General features: G+C 44.2%; 1 long non-coding RNA gene across 1 annotated transcript; it reads left to right on the forward strand.

Annotated features, from left to right (window-relative positions):
* Window positions 1–710: 710 nt before the first annotated feature.
* LOC137474165 (uncharacterized) lies at window positions 711–8976 on the forward strand. The gene is made up of 3 exons (XR_010999208.1): window positions 711–3565; window positions 5479–5648; window positions 8793–8976. It is a non-coding gene; the product is annotated as an uncharacterized lncRNA (long non-coding RNA).
* The last annotated feature ends 3997 nt before the right edge of the window (window positions 8977–12973 follow it).

A 12973-nucleotide genomic window follows, 5' to 3' on the forward strand; every position in this document is an offset into this window, starting at 1 on the left:
ACTATGACCATCTCCCTGCAGGGTGTTGCAAACACTAAGAACAGCTCAGAGCATGTCTTCAAGATTACTATTTTTGGTGTGCACAACAAGGACCACAGAGAATTTACTCAATATATATCCAGGGTCATAGGATGGGCAAGGAGAATAAGAAGAAAACTTTAGATCTTTTGATACACATTTTCCTGTAATACAGGAAGTATTGCTGTCACTGACAGGGATCCTTTTTCTCCAGCTAAATGAAGGCTTAAGTCTCATCCCAGGGTCCACTTGAAGAACATTTTAGAGTCACAGTATTATCAACATGACAAAATTAAATGCAGAGAGATTTTTGAGCTGTGATTATGTAATAAACAACCTGAAAATATGGGGCGTCTGTGCTTTTGGCTGCCCAACTTTTAGATACCTGCAGCCTGATTTGCATGAGCATTAATGCACCCAGAACTCCTACTGAGATCAAAAAACAACTCCGTGCCTCTGCAAAAACAGGTTGCTGGCATCCAAAAGCAGAGGCACGTGCATTTTTCCAAAATCTGGGTCTGCACCTCTCATCTGAGGTGGCCTCTGAGCCAAAAGCAGATTTCAGCCTCAGCAGCTCATGACAGAACTCAACCCAGTTTCTACCTCTACAAAAATCCCACAAAACCCCTCTTAGAACTACAGAGAAAATTTGCTCTGCTGTCCTCTCTCTTTATTTTGGGTGGGTTTTGTTGTTTTTTTTTTAATCATTCTGATTTGGGCCATTTCTTCTAGAGCCTAGAGGTGCTAAAATTGCTCCATACCCATTACAGGCCACTTACATGTGCATACACATACCCAAACACAAAAGCAGTCAGTTGATAGGAGACACCCAGAGGTCTCACTGAAGAGCAGACAGGCACAGAAGGTTGACAAGAACCCATTCTGTCCACAGATAGGTACTGGCCATCCTTGTTCTGTAGCTCTGGGGTTATCACTGTCAGAAAGCCACAGCCAAAGGAGGTAAATGCAGACAATGTGCCATCAATCTGTGGCCAAGAGAAGGGGAAAAAAAAACACTTCCTGCTTTTCTCACAGCAAGATGGACTCCTGAACATTCTGTACCAACTGTGTGCTGTGTCTCCCTGTGGAGTTTTACGTTTTGGAGGGTTTTTCAATTAGATGGAGCCATCTCTATTTGGCTTGGAGAAGGAGCACACATTGCCAGAGCTTGGAAAGGGCAATATCATGCCCAGAGAGCACAACATGCTAACAGTCTAACAGTGACTGAGTTCCATCCAGCAGTGATAGGGCTGCTGGCTGCCTACATTCATGTGCTTTTTGTTTCATGTCTATCACCCTGGCATCAGAGCAGGGTGGTACATCTCGGTTCAGCAAGTGCTCTCTTCTCAGGAGGAGGGCAAAGGGTGAGAGGCTGAGTGCTTACAGAGGGTGAGGTAGGAACACAAATTAGACAAGCAGATTTCATCTAGCCTTGTTTTCAGCTCTGATCATCATCAAAAGCAGCTTGATAGCAGGCAAATTACTGCAGCCCAGAGAAAAATCATCACACTGGGACAGCAGTGCCCGGGGCAGCAGGGCCAGGTGCTGATGATGCTGCAGAGGGACCATTTCTGAAGATGCTCAGCAGATTTGCACCCTTTGTTTTTCTTGGAGGCAACATTAAAAGCCACACTTCCCTATGGAAGAGCAATGATGGACAGAAAGCCAGAAGGGGGTGTTGAGCAGAGAAATCTAATAATTTATAAAAGCAGCTTAGCCCAGGTGGCCACAGGTACTCTGAAAATCTGTTCTGGGCAAGAATTGTATTTCCTATGAGTGCTTTCATTTTGTCAGTCTGTGTTTCAAATCAACTTTGACACAACCTCAGCTACAACGGCTTTGAAGTCTGAACTAAATGTGCTATGGAGAATATTATTCATAACCACTCAGATGGAGAGGGAATATTTTCCTTTTGAAAGGTCTTGCCAAACCTGTCCTGTGCTTTGTTTGCTTTCAGAGGCACTGTGGTCATTCCTTAGGAGGAAAGGGGATGAAGGAAAGAAAGGGCCAAAACATTCTGGCAGAGAACAGCCTTCCAAAATCACAGATCAGAAATTCAGTAAAAAAGTACAGGGAACATTCCAGCTGGAAACTGCTGCTTTGTGTGGACAACGAGAAGTCTTGGGTCGACTCTGTGACACCTTGGATCTGTATCTATTTTACAGAGAGTTAAGCTGCAGTTAAGCTGCTGTACTTTGTAGGTCAGTGGTTCTATTTGCAGTGGCAAGGTGCAACCCAAACAGCGAGTGTTTACATACTTGGAGAGCTCAAATCCTATGCAGTCCCCAGAGGGTGCAGCAATCATCTAGGTTTTTACAGTGCAGGAATTGGCAGGGTTGGGGTTGCATACATACAGATCCACAAAAGCTTTGAAGGTACATAATTTTTACATAGGGTTATGAGAATGAGTTCTGACTAAAATCTGTGCAACAGTCATTTCAAATGCTCCAGGCCCAAATCTGCTCCCACTAAAGTCCCTGGAAAGACTCCAAGACAGCAAGCCAAGACCCTTGGTTTCTGTGCCTACTCTACTTTTAGTGCCTTTCCTCTGTTCATTTGTCCTCCACTTACAGCTGTTTTTTTGTTTTTTTTTTTCCCTGTCTGACCATTTCTGTCACTGGATTCAACCAAACCTTCCTCTAACACAGTGTCATTCCTTTAAAATTTGTAAGAATTTGTTTCCTGAACTCACTATCTTTCATTCCCCTTCCCCTTCCTATTCCCTTTCCCTTTCCTCTTCCCCTTTCCTTCCCTTCTCAGGCTTTTTAGTATCACAGCAGTGATACTTCCTATTCCCTTTCCCTTTCCTCTTCTCCTTTCCTTCCCTTCTCAGGCCTTTTAGTATCACTTCCCTTCTACCCCAGACTCACATTTGTTATCACTTTGAATGTATCTTTCCTTCCTGGTGGCTGCTTCCTTCCTGCCCACTCCCAAACACTCTTCTGATAAGCATCATATTGCCTCCTGCTGCTTACTTCTCTTTTCCTTCCATGTGTCTTCTGCAATTATCTTTCCTCCACTTCCATCTCCCAAGTTTATTTGTTCCTGAGGATCCTTTCAACTACCTCATCTCATCTCCTGTTCTTCCCTTCATATCACCCCCATCTCTCATTCTCATCTCCCCTCAGTTTCTCTCCTCCTTGCTCCCTGTGCCTGCCTTTCTTTACTACACACATAATTCCCCAACACTTTATTTCTCAGAGAAGAAGCTAGACATAAACAGGAAGGGTGATATTTTTATTATTATCATCAGGTGGATATATTTGTTACCTAAGTTAGATAAAATAAGCTCCTTATGCAATCGGTGGAGAAGGGTAGGACAGCTTAGGAGGTTTATTAGTTGTTGTCTTCCTTTATTGACTCTGTAGGGAACCTAACTGACTCCATCTGATTTAGTAGCCTGAAATGAATGAAGTCACATGAATATCCTCTGCACAATCTCACTTTTGTTTAGGTTCATGTGAAGGAGAGAGGGAAGGACAAAATATCAATAGCACAAGGACTATATTTGGCACTGACCATGCAGCCTCAGCTCCTGACATACCTGGTAGGTGCTGGTGAAGTGTGGGGAGTGGCAGCTTTTTGAGTATCCAAAGACACCTGAGAGGAATGTGTCCCAGCCAGAATGGGGTTTTGGGGTGTGACAGCCAGGTCACCTTTGCAAAAGGCCCCTGGGGGATCGATTTGTTTGACAAGAAGGGTAGGGCCAGCAAAATTGGGAAGGAGTCATCCAGCAAAACTAAGCAAAGAGATGAGCAATGTAGTGGTCAAAGCAAGGATCCAAAAAAGAGGTTGTTGTTTAGGAGACTTGAGAAGATCAATGTTACCAGCAGCCAGGATGCTTCAGTAAAAGTGAAGGAAGGGTGGCCATACCAAGGTCCCATGGTCCCAGACAAGGAGATGCTGTGTTTGAGAGATGATACACAGAAACCTCAGGAATGGAAAACAGTTTGGATGCTGGAGTCCAGTAAGAATGCTGAATCAAAGATAAACAGCTTGTTCTTTCAATTCTTCACTCTGGGGACTTCAACAGAGTAGAATCCTGCATCAGAGCCATAAAATATTGCTCTAAACAGGATAATGGTTAGAAACCTATTCTTTAGCTTCCCATGTTTTTCACCTTGTTTGCCTTGACAAGCCCACTGAAAACCACCAAGCAGGTGGGTGAGTGAAATGGAATATTAGTCTGGGACAACACAAAAGCTGGCAGACAGGAGAGTAGGAAGCTCAATGGCTGTGCACCCTTCCATAGCTGATGTCTCCATTCTTACTGCTATATCTTTAGATGACTTCCAAGGCTATTAGACAATATTCTCTTACCAAACCCATACCTATTAAACAATATTAGACAAATCCCATACCTATATTAGACAATATTCTCTTACCAAACTCTTACCTATCCTTTACTGAGAATCACTTGCAGCTCTATTCATTTCACCCACATAGAAGTGTTAGATTTTCCTTTTTCTTTTAATGAAAAAGAACTTGCTAAGTCCAGCTTTTCCCTGAGATCTGATAAGATGCAGGGCAAGAATGATGGTGGAAGGGCTCTCAGGACTCTCATAATGAATAAACATGGGAATTTTCCAAACCAATTAAGAGCCAAAGAGGTGCAAGAAGACAAATACCAAGGAACTATGGACATTTCAAGAATAAATCAGCCTTTGATCTGAGACACAAAATAAAACTAGATTCTTAAAAGTTTCTCAAGGTAAGTGTTTTTCCTCCAATCCTGCTATTCCCCCCACCCCGGCAATGTTATACAAGCACCTTGTTTTGTCAGAAGTACAAAGCACTTGGGAGAGGACAATGCATTCAAAGTGACTCCAGAATAAAACAAGAAAAACCTTTCAGTGCAAGGATTTGTGTTGGCAGGGGCAGAACACAAAGCACAAACAAATGCCCTGTGAGAGAGTGGAGGAGAAGCTGCTTTGAATGTGCACAGAGAAGGAGCCCTCACCCTTTCTACAGCTTTCTCAATGTAGCTGCAAAGCTACTCTCTGACTTGCAGCCCTGTGAATTTCCACTCCAGCCTCGCTGTTTATAACCAGTACACAAAGCCCTTATCTCCCAAGCACAGCTTTAGATTATATAGAGGGCACACTGTCAAGAGAGACTGTCAAAGCTAATGAGCACAGGACTAACCCAGTGCTGCAGCAAAGGGACACCTCTGGAGCAGCTGCTCGAGGCTGGGTTTGCAGCACAGCCAGATGCACATTTCTATCTTTTTCTACTCTCCCTGGTTAGCTCCTATTGCTCTGAAGCTACAGCTTGACCACCTGATCTCCCAATACCTAGGCAACGCTGAAAGCCTTCAGATCCCACAGGAACGCACCACTTGCTGTGCGCCCGGCGGGATGGGGAAGCACTTCCACAGATAGGAGGGGTGTGCTTTGCAAAAGATTGTGGCTGTAAACTCTTTTTTGTTGCGTGTATAACTTTCTGTTTGTCTTTTTGTAGGCATAGCATGGCTTTTAAGCATTCCAATCAAACAACCAGGACAACTCATTCTGGCTGCCAATTTTAATGGCAAATGCAAGTTGCTCTTGACCCATGTGGGAACTGATAAAAGCCAGCTGACTCTATGAAGAACACCAAGCTGCTTCCCAGTGAAGGAACATCATACTGAGGTGATACCCACTAAGTCAACATGACCACCTTCTGCCTTATGTTTTGGCATCAGTCATCCAGAAAATGAGATTTTCTGACAAAGCGATTGCTTATTCATTGCTTATTCTGAGAAAAAGACTCCCAGTCCTCTATGCTCTAAGGTTATTGCTTCACAGCACAAATTATGAAAGGTACAGTTGGTAGAGTGGAAAAAAAGAGGAACCTTTTGGGAATAAATTGGTCTCTCATTACTATAAATGAAAAGCAGCTTAAGCCTGTTGAATGTGGAAATCACAAACATCCTGGTACATATTTTCCCATTCATATCATATATTCAGATAAATTGAAAGTGATCTTTTGTATCATACTTCCCCCGCCATCCAATGCAGTCATTTCCCCTAATAAACTTCCTAGTGCTTTGTGTGGTCAAGTGTTAGGTGTCCCCAAGGAATGAAGTTTCCACCACTTCCTTGCAAGGCATTGCACATATCTCCATCGAGGAGATTCCTGAGATTCAGTTCAATGTTGCTTTTACAGGAGCACTCCCATTACTCCTGATTATCCCCCTGCATACATCCTTAAGTAAATCTGTTTAGAATTTACTTTTTTTCTAACACTGGTGACAGTTACTATATTCCCTTTTTGTCATCTTCTGACTACTTTATGAGGAAAAATTTAGGAATGGCATATTCACAGACAATGTCCCCCCTGTTTTTTTGGTTGCTGTTCTTGAATCCCCTCCAGCATGCCTCTGTCTGCCTAGAAGTGCAATACTTGGGACTCAGAGCAATATTCCACATGCTTTGCCTTCCCACATGTAAGAGGATGCCTTTCCACTCATTGCCCACTTCTGCAGCTTAAGAAATACCACTTCCAGTCAGCTAGCTACTATCATTCCTAGATCTCCTCAACACAATTTATTCCTGCTGCATATTTGAGTTTCAAATTGTTCTTCTCCGGTTTGCATTTTTCCAAGTTGGAACTTGTACTGTTGTTTTCCAGACATTCTTTAATCTCTCTTGAATTGCTTCATATCATTTTCCTGTTTATAAGGGTGTTCACAGTCTTTCCCAGAGCAGCATTGATGTTTTCAGCATTGATGTTTTTCACATCTTAAAAAAAAAAAAAAAAAAAAAAAAAAAAAAGTCATTACACAAACCATCAGAACACTTAGACATCTGCAGTGGAAGACTACATTTGCACAACACACAATGCTCCACTCTACCTGTATTCTTCCTCTATTGCTCTGCTTGTTTTCTAAAATTCAAACCACCACTAAAGGGCTCATGCAATGTTTAAATTAATGCACCACAAGCACCAGATCACCCATGGATTTCACGTGAGTGCTGCTTACTCTGTTTCACAGTGGAAAGCCACCACCATCAATCACTAGTTCCAACAGCATAAGGACACTCATGTTGATAGAGCTCATTCCCAAAACTTTACAATACCAAGTTTAGGACTAAAGCTTAGGTGTTCCCTGCAGAACATGGTAAGTCAGCCTGACTTTGTCCCTGAACATGGTAAGCTCTGTGCTTACACATCCGCCCCACACCAGCCTGTTGCCAGACCACCACACTCCCAGGCCTGGTACTGCAGGCTGGCCTTAACTTCAGGGCTGATCTGGAGGTAATTTCAATGGGGATGTTGTGAATTCCTCACCTGATGGCAGAAGCTAAGACTCTCCAAAGGACAGGTGATGTGTGGCTGCACAGAGCCTGCACAGTGACTTCAACAGCATCTGTGTGTGTGTGTGTGCAGAGCTTGCTGCAGCACTAGTTGTACAAAGCACTTGAGGCAAAATAAGAGCAGCTTGCCTTCCACCACCCTCACAAAAAAAACTCCACCATTTTCTTTTCTTAAAGCATAGACAACCTTAGTCATGTCACCTTCCTTTTGGGATCAGTATCTTGAGGTCTTCTCAGCACTTCTGCTGAGGGATGACACCAACTATAAAAGTGTTCAGTGAAGGAGATTGCATATCCAGGGAAGGAGCTGTGTATCAGGGAAGGAAATTGTACATCCATTTCTGCCTTTCTGGAGCACCAGCTGACCAATACAAACCCATTTGGCCATGTAAGCTCAGAACTCAGCCAGTTTGGCATGTCTTTGTGCTCAGCACCTTAACTTGTAGAGACCAATCTTCAGGATAATTATCTAGACACTAGATCTCTGTCCTTAAAACTCCACCTCAGTGGCTGCTGTCTGGCAGGGGCTGGGAAAGGTCCATGGATAGTTTCAGAGTGGCCCAGGAGAAGCAGCTCAATTTTAGTGCTCACAGCAATACATTTCCAGTGGAAAATATCTAGATATTCATCCCCTTACGTTAAAACCACTGCCCAAAATGGACCTGTACTTGTGTCATAGATGACAATAAGAAACTCTGGGTGGGTAAACAAAGTAAGAGTTTTCTGAGTATGCAGTTTCAGAGTTAGCTGCTTCCCTAACTGGCAGGCACAGAGGAATTTTTGCTGCTTTGCCTTGCAGTAGTCTATTTGATGAGCACTGTTACTCGCAGCTGGCCACTCACCTCACCTTTATCACTTTCCAGGGTCCTGCGAACATCACCTTGGCAATTATTCTTCACAAAGAAGCACAAAATAGTGTTGAGGGGTTTGGGGGTTTTTCTGTGCAAAAGAAAGTATCTGTGAAAAACGTGTATTCCCTTCTGTTGTGCAAGTCTTGGAGCCGGGGCAAGCCCAGTAAGTTTTTAAAGGGAGATGGCTACTGCCAGAAGCAGTTTCAGAAATGACACCACTTTCAGTTCAGTTTCACAGGCACACTTTGGAAATGGATCCTAAGGATGTGAGATTAACAGGCAAGAGAAAGAGGAGCCAGCTTTCTCTTTCTCTTCCCCCACGGCTACCAGGACCCTTCTCAGGCTGCTGTCCTGTTGTCCCTGCTTTCACATTCTTTTCTTCTCAGTGATCTCTGCAGTGCCCTTGCTGCCTGAGGAGCTGATGGAGGAGCTTCAGTGTCTTCTCCCCAGGAGATGAATGTGCCATCCCACAGGGCCTGGGAAAGCTATCTTTGCTGTTTGTGAAGCAGTCATGCCCTTCCTGGGGACAGGTTTTATGCTGGAGGTCGTGGAGGTTGTTTGCTTATTTGCTTTTTTTCTATCTTTCCCTCTTCTTTTTCCATTTCCTATTTATCTTTCCTTCCAGAACCCTTCAAACTGTCTCACTAATTAGAGAAGGCCTCCAGCTCTGGAACAGGAAATAACAGCTGAAGAGCAATAGTATCAACAGTTTGGAGCCAGGGTTGAAGAGAAATACATTGTCCAGCAGGAAGAAGCGAACTAAATACAGACATCCATCCTGGGACTTGGGCAGGACAGTACCTTTGGGCTTGTGCTATGTTTGTTTGGGTTTTTTGTGGTTTTTTGTTGTTGGTGGTGGTTTTTTTTGGGGGGGGTTGTTTGTTTGTTTTTTGTTTTGTTTTGTTTTGTTTTGTTTTGTTTTTTTTTCTGTTGGTTTGTTTTGGTTTGTTTTGATTTTGGTTTTGTTTTTTTTTTCCTGAAGAAAACTGCCAGGTCATATTTTGTTAACGTGCTTAAAGCAACAGCAGCTTGCACCCAGGCAAGCAGGCCTCCAGCAGCAGTGCAGCATGGCATGGGGTCCTCTGGCAGAGCCCACAGTACCACCTCCTGCTTAACAGCATCACTGCCTGCAGTGGATTCGGTGTCAGCCTGTCCTTGGAGGCCTCCTGTCCACACTCTGATCCAGCCCAACATGGCCTAGCTTCTGACAGGATCACAGCACAGGGACACACGTGCCTGCAGGCAAATTATCACACCAGAGGCTGCAACATGACAGGGCCAGGAATTAACCCAAGCATGGGGCCTGCTGTGGGTGCAGCTCTGTGTCATCAGAATTAAAGAACTGTCGTGCAGCACAGCTGGCGTGTAAAGGGGATCATTCACACCCTCCTCACATCCACAGCAAGGCAGCCCGCTGTGCAGAGGTGCTGGTGCCCATCTGCCAGCCTACCTGCCACAGGCAGCGTGGAGACCAGCAGCACAGTCAAGTGTGAACCAGGAGACCAAGGCTAGACCAAAATGGAAGAAGACAGCACATTAACAATGCAGCACTGATCTTCCCGAGCTGCTGTTGCCGTTGTTTTATAGAGCCAGCACAATTCATTTATCCAAGATGCCTTCATTTTATTGTTATTAATTGTTACGAGGGTTTTTTGGCAGGGATGGAGAAGCTTGTCTGATTAAAAATAGCTTTGGGGACGGCAGCTGGCAATGAGAAAAGGATCCAGCTCCAGATCTTTCTTCAAAGAATATGTTCCTAGCAAGTAATTGGGTGCAATCAAATGCAGAGATAAACACTTGCACTTCCCAAGGTGTAGCTCAAGGCTCTGACAGTCACTGCTTGCTGGCAAACATTCAGAAGGGTCAAAGACCTGCTCAAGTCTCTCAGACTTTCTGGCAGGACCAGTGTCCTACTGCTTTGCAAGGCTGGAGAGAAAAGAGTATTATACAGAGACCAGGATGCCTGAGCATGGTGGGATTTCAGCTGCAAAAAATACATCATAACAGTTTCAAAAATATGCAGCCTTTAAGGGCTGAGAATCTGGTTTCATGCATGCGCATCTTCACTCTGTGGATGGTGCATGTGTGCTTCTGCAGAGCCCCTATCCACATGCTCCAAGCAGTTTCCACAGCTTTCTCACTTTGCATTCTGTATGAAGCAGGTTTCCACAACTGGAAAAATAAGCAGGATGCTGAAGAATGGACACTCTAAGTGAACAGTGAGTGTGTTGAGAACTACAGCTACACTTCCCCCATTTTTGATGCCAACTGACAGTTTAACTGCAGATCCTTACTCCCCATTTCCAGTACACATCAGACCCACCTGAACACAAGTAGGAGCTTGTTCCTATGTCGTACACATTTTGATTTTCTCTGCCTAAGCTACCAGTGTGGTGCTGCAAGAATGGGTTTCAAGCACTTTGAGTGAGCCAGTGTTTCAGCTACAGGAGAGCTGTGCTGGTAGGTTCTGGCTGATGGAATACAAAATCCTTGCTGCAGGACTAAGCAAGTTAGCTTTCCAGCATCCAAGTGCTCACCCCATCATCCAGCTTCACTTCCAGCCAAGCCAGAGAACAGCAGGACTTCTGGAGAGCTGCCCTCATCCATAGCCTTTGAACTCATGAATGACTCAGCTGCTGCCACCACTCACTGGCTCTCTGAAGAATTTGCTTCTAGTGGCTCTTGGGTTCATGAAAATCATGTTTTGCAGTCCCACAGATCAGGAGAGCTGGTCTGCCTTTAAAATGTTGCTTTCTAATGCATTTTTGTGCTCACTTCCAGGAAAGTTTTGGCAATCTGTGAAGTTCATTCTTTGGAAAACATCTCACACTATGTCATTAGGTGAAAATGGCCTCTGGAACAGCTGAAAAATCAAAGTCCTTGCCCACATATCCTATTTGCAGGAGGAAAGTGCCATGCTGCATCTTTCTGGTTTTTTTTGGTTTTTTTTTTTTTTACTCCAGCATGTATGAGGAAAACATCTGAAACTCTTAGAATTTATATAGGCAGATCTGACAGCCTTTTGAATTTTAGCTGAACTGTACAAAACCACTGAATTTCTGAGCTTGCTTACTTGCTTCTTGAATATGCACTCAGCAATCAGACCAAGTTTTAGCAGCTCCCACAGAAAGCACAGCTGCCTTGGTGACAACAGGCGAGTGCTTGCTGCTGTAAACCAAAAACCAGGGCAGCAACACGGATATCAATAACCCACAACAATTTATCATTGCTGAAGTTCCGGCCCTGTGTTTTGATTTTTTTTTTTTAAACTGTTTTCTTCCTTTGCCACTTTAACACGTTTGCTCAGGACTGCCTGGACTGAAGGCAGCAGCACATCGTGCCGGGAGAGCTGAGCCCTGAGTCAGGGCAGCGAGTGCCACCTACTGAAACACGAGTTTTCCATCACCGGTTACTCCCCCAGCCCGCTTCCTCCCCCACCCCCCCCCCCCCAGCTTCCTCCAGGGCCTGGGGATACACTTCCAAAAAATACAAAAGAATAGGAAAGAGGATTTAAGTTGTTTATAAGGCCCTAACCCCTATTTTAGCAGGCAAAACTTGGGAAGTGGGGGGGAAGAAGGGGATTTGTTTTCCAGGTTTTTGGTCTGCCTTAAGCAGAAAGGTACACAAAGAGGGGAAGAAAGTCCCTGCTTGAAAAACATTTCCTTTTAAATGGGATGATATGCCTTTAAGGGGTAGGTAGTAGGCAATGATCCATCTTCACCACATACAGACTTGCCTTGTTCTTCCATTTCTGGCTGAGTGATAAAACGTTAAATGTCATTTCCTGTATCAGTGGTTAACCACTAGATGCTGGATCAGAGATTTACCAGAAGTGCAATATTCAAAAGTGGACCTGCTGCTTTCAATAAGCCTTTCTTGCACCCTGTGGGAACCATTTAACCTTTGAAAGAGAGGAGAAGAGAAAAAACATAAAGGGAAAACAAAACAAAAATACCCTGGATTTTGGTAGGGAAAAAATTCTTGAGATTGGTGTCAAGGGCTCACACTTCATACAGGCACTTACAGGGAGAAATCCTTCCCCAGCCCAAACACCAAAGTTTGTGAGAAAGGGAAGCAACTGGGCTGTTGCTGAGCCCATGCTTCTATTGCAGCAGCTGGAGATCAGACACTGGAGGATGCGGCTGTTTGTTTTGCACTGATTTTCCTCCACTAAAAGCCATCATATTTAGCAAACAGACCGATACTGGAATCTAAAACATGTACTCCCTTACCAGCCCTTACTTTCTTTACCAGCCTTACATTTTACATTGCAGAGGAGAGCAGTTTATCTGCCCAGGCTGTATCCATTTTATCACTGTCATCACAGTCAGTTTTGGGGTTGCAGGGATAAAAAATCATTTTGGGAAGAGCAGCTGGGAGAGTTAGGAGCAGATAAGGAAATTTCAGTTGAGGCTGCATTTCTGAAGGCTGAATTTCGAACATGTGGTTGTGCAATTGCCTGTGCAAATAGAGGGTTATTTTCCTAATTACATAATATTTGTAAAGCACTTAGAACATGAAATGGCTAAGCACACATCAAGAAATACCAGTTAGAGAAAGTCGTAGCCAAATAGTGGTGGACAAGAATATAGAAATAATAGCAGCAGGTATTTGGACATACACCTGATGTCCAAACTGCCTGTCTATGGCTCTTGGGTGCAGCAACACCCCTTGCTTTACCCTCCAGCCCCTGAATCCCTGCTCTCAAAGGGCTAAAACAACTTGCCTCAGTTGGAGAACACTTTTTTTCAGGGTGGGGAATGGCTCTGCCTTTGCTGTGTGCATGTACCTTGCACAACACAGCCC

This window comes from Anomalospiza imberbis, chromosome 5, assembly GCF_031753505.1.
Source record: "Anomalospiza imberbis isolate Cuckoo-Finch-1a 21T00152 chromosome 5, ASM3175350v1, whole genome shotgun sequence".
NCBI classification, from domain to species: Eukaryota; Metazoa; Chordata; class Aves; order Passeriformes; family Viduidae; genus Anomalospiza; species Anomalospiza imberbis.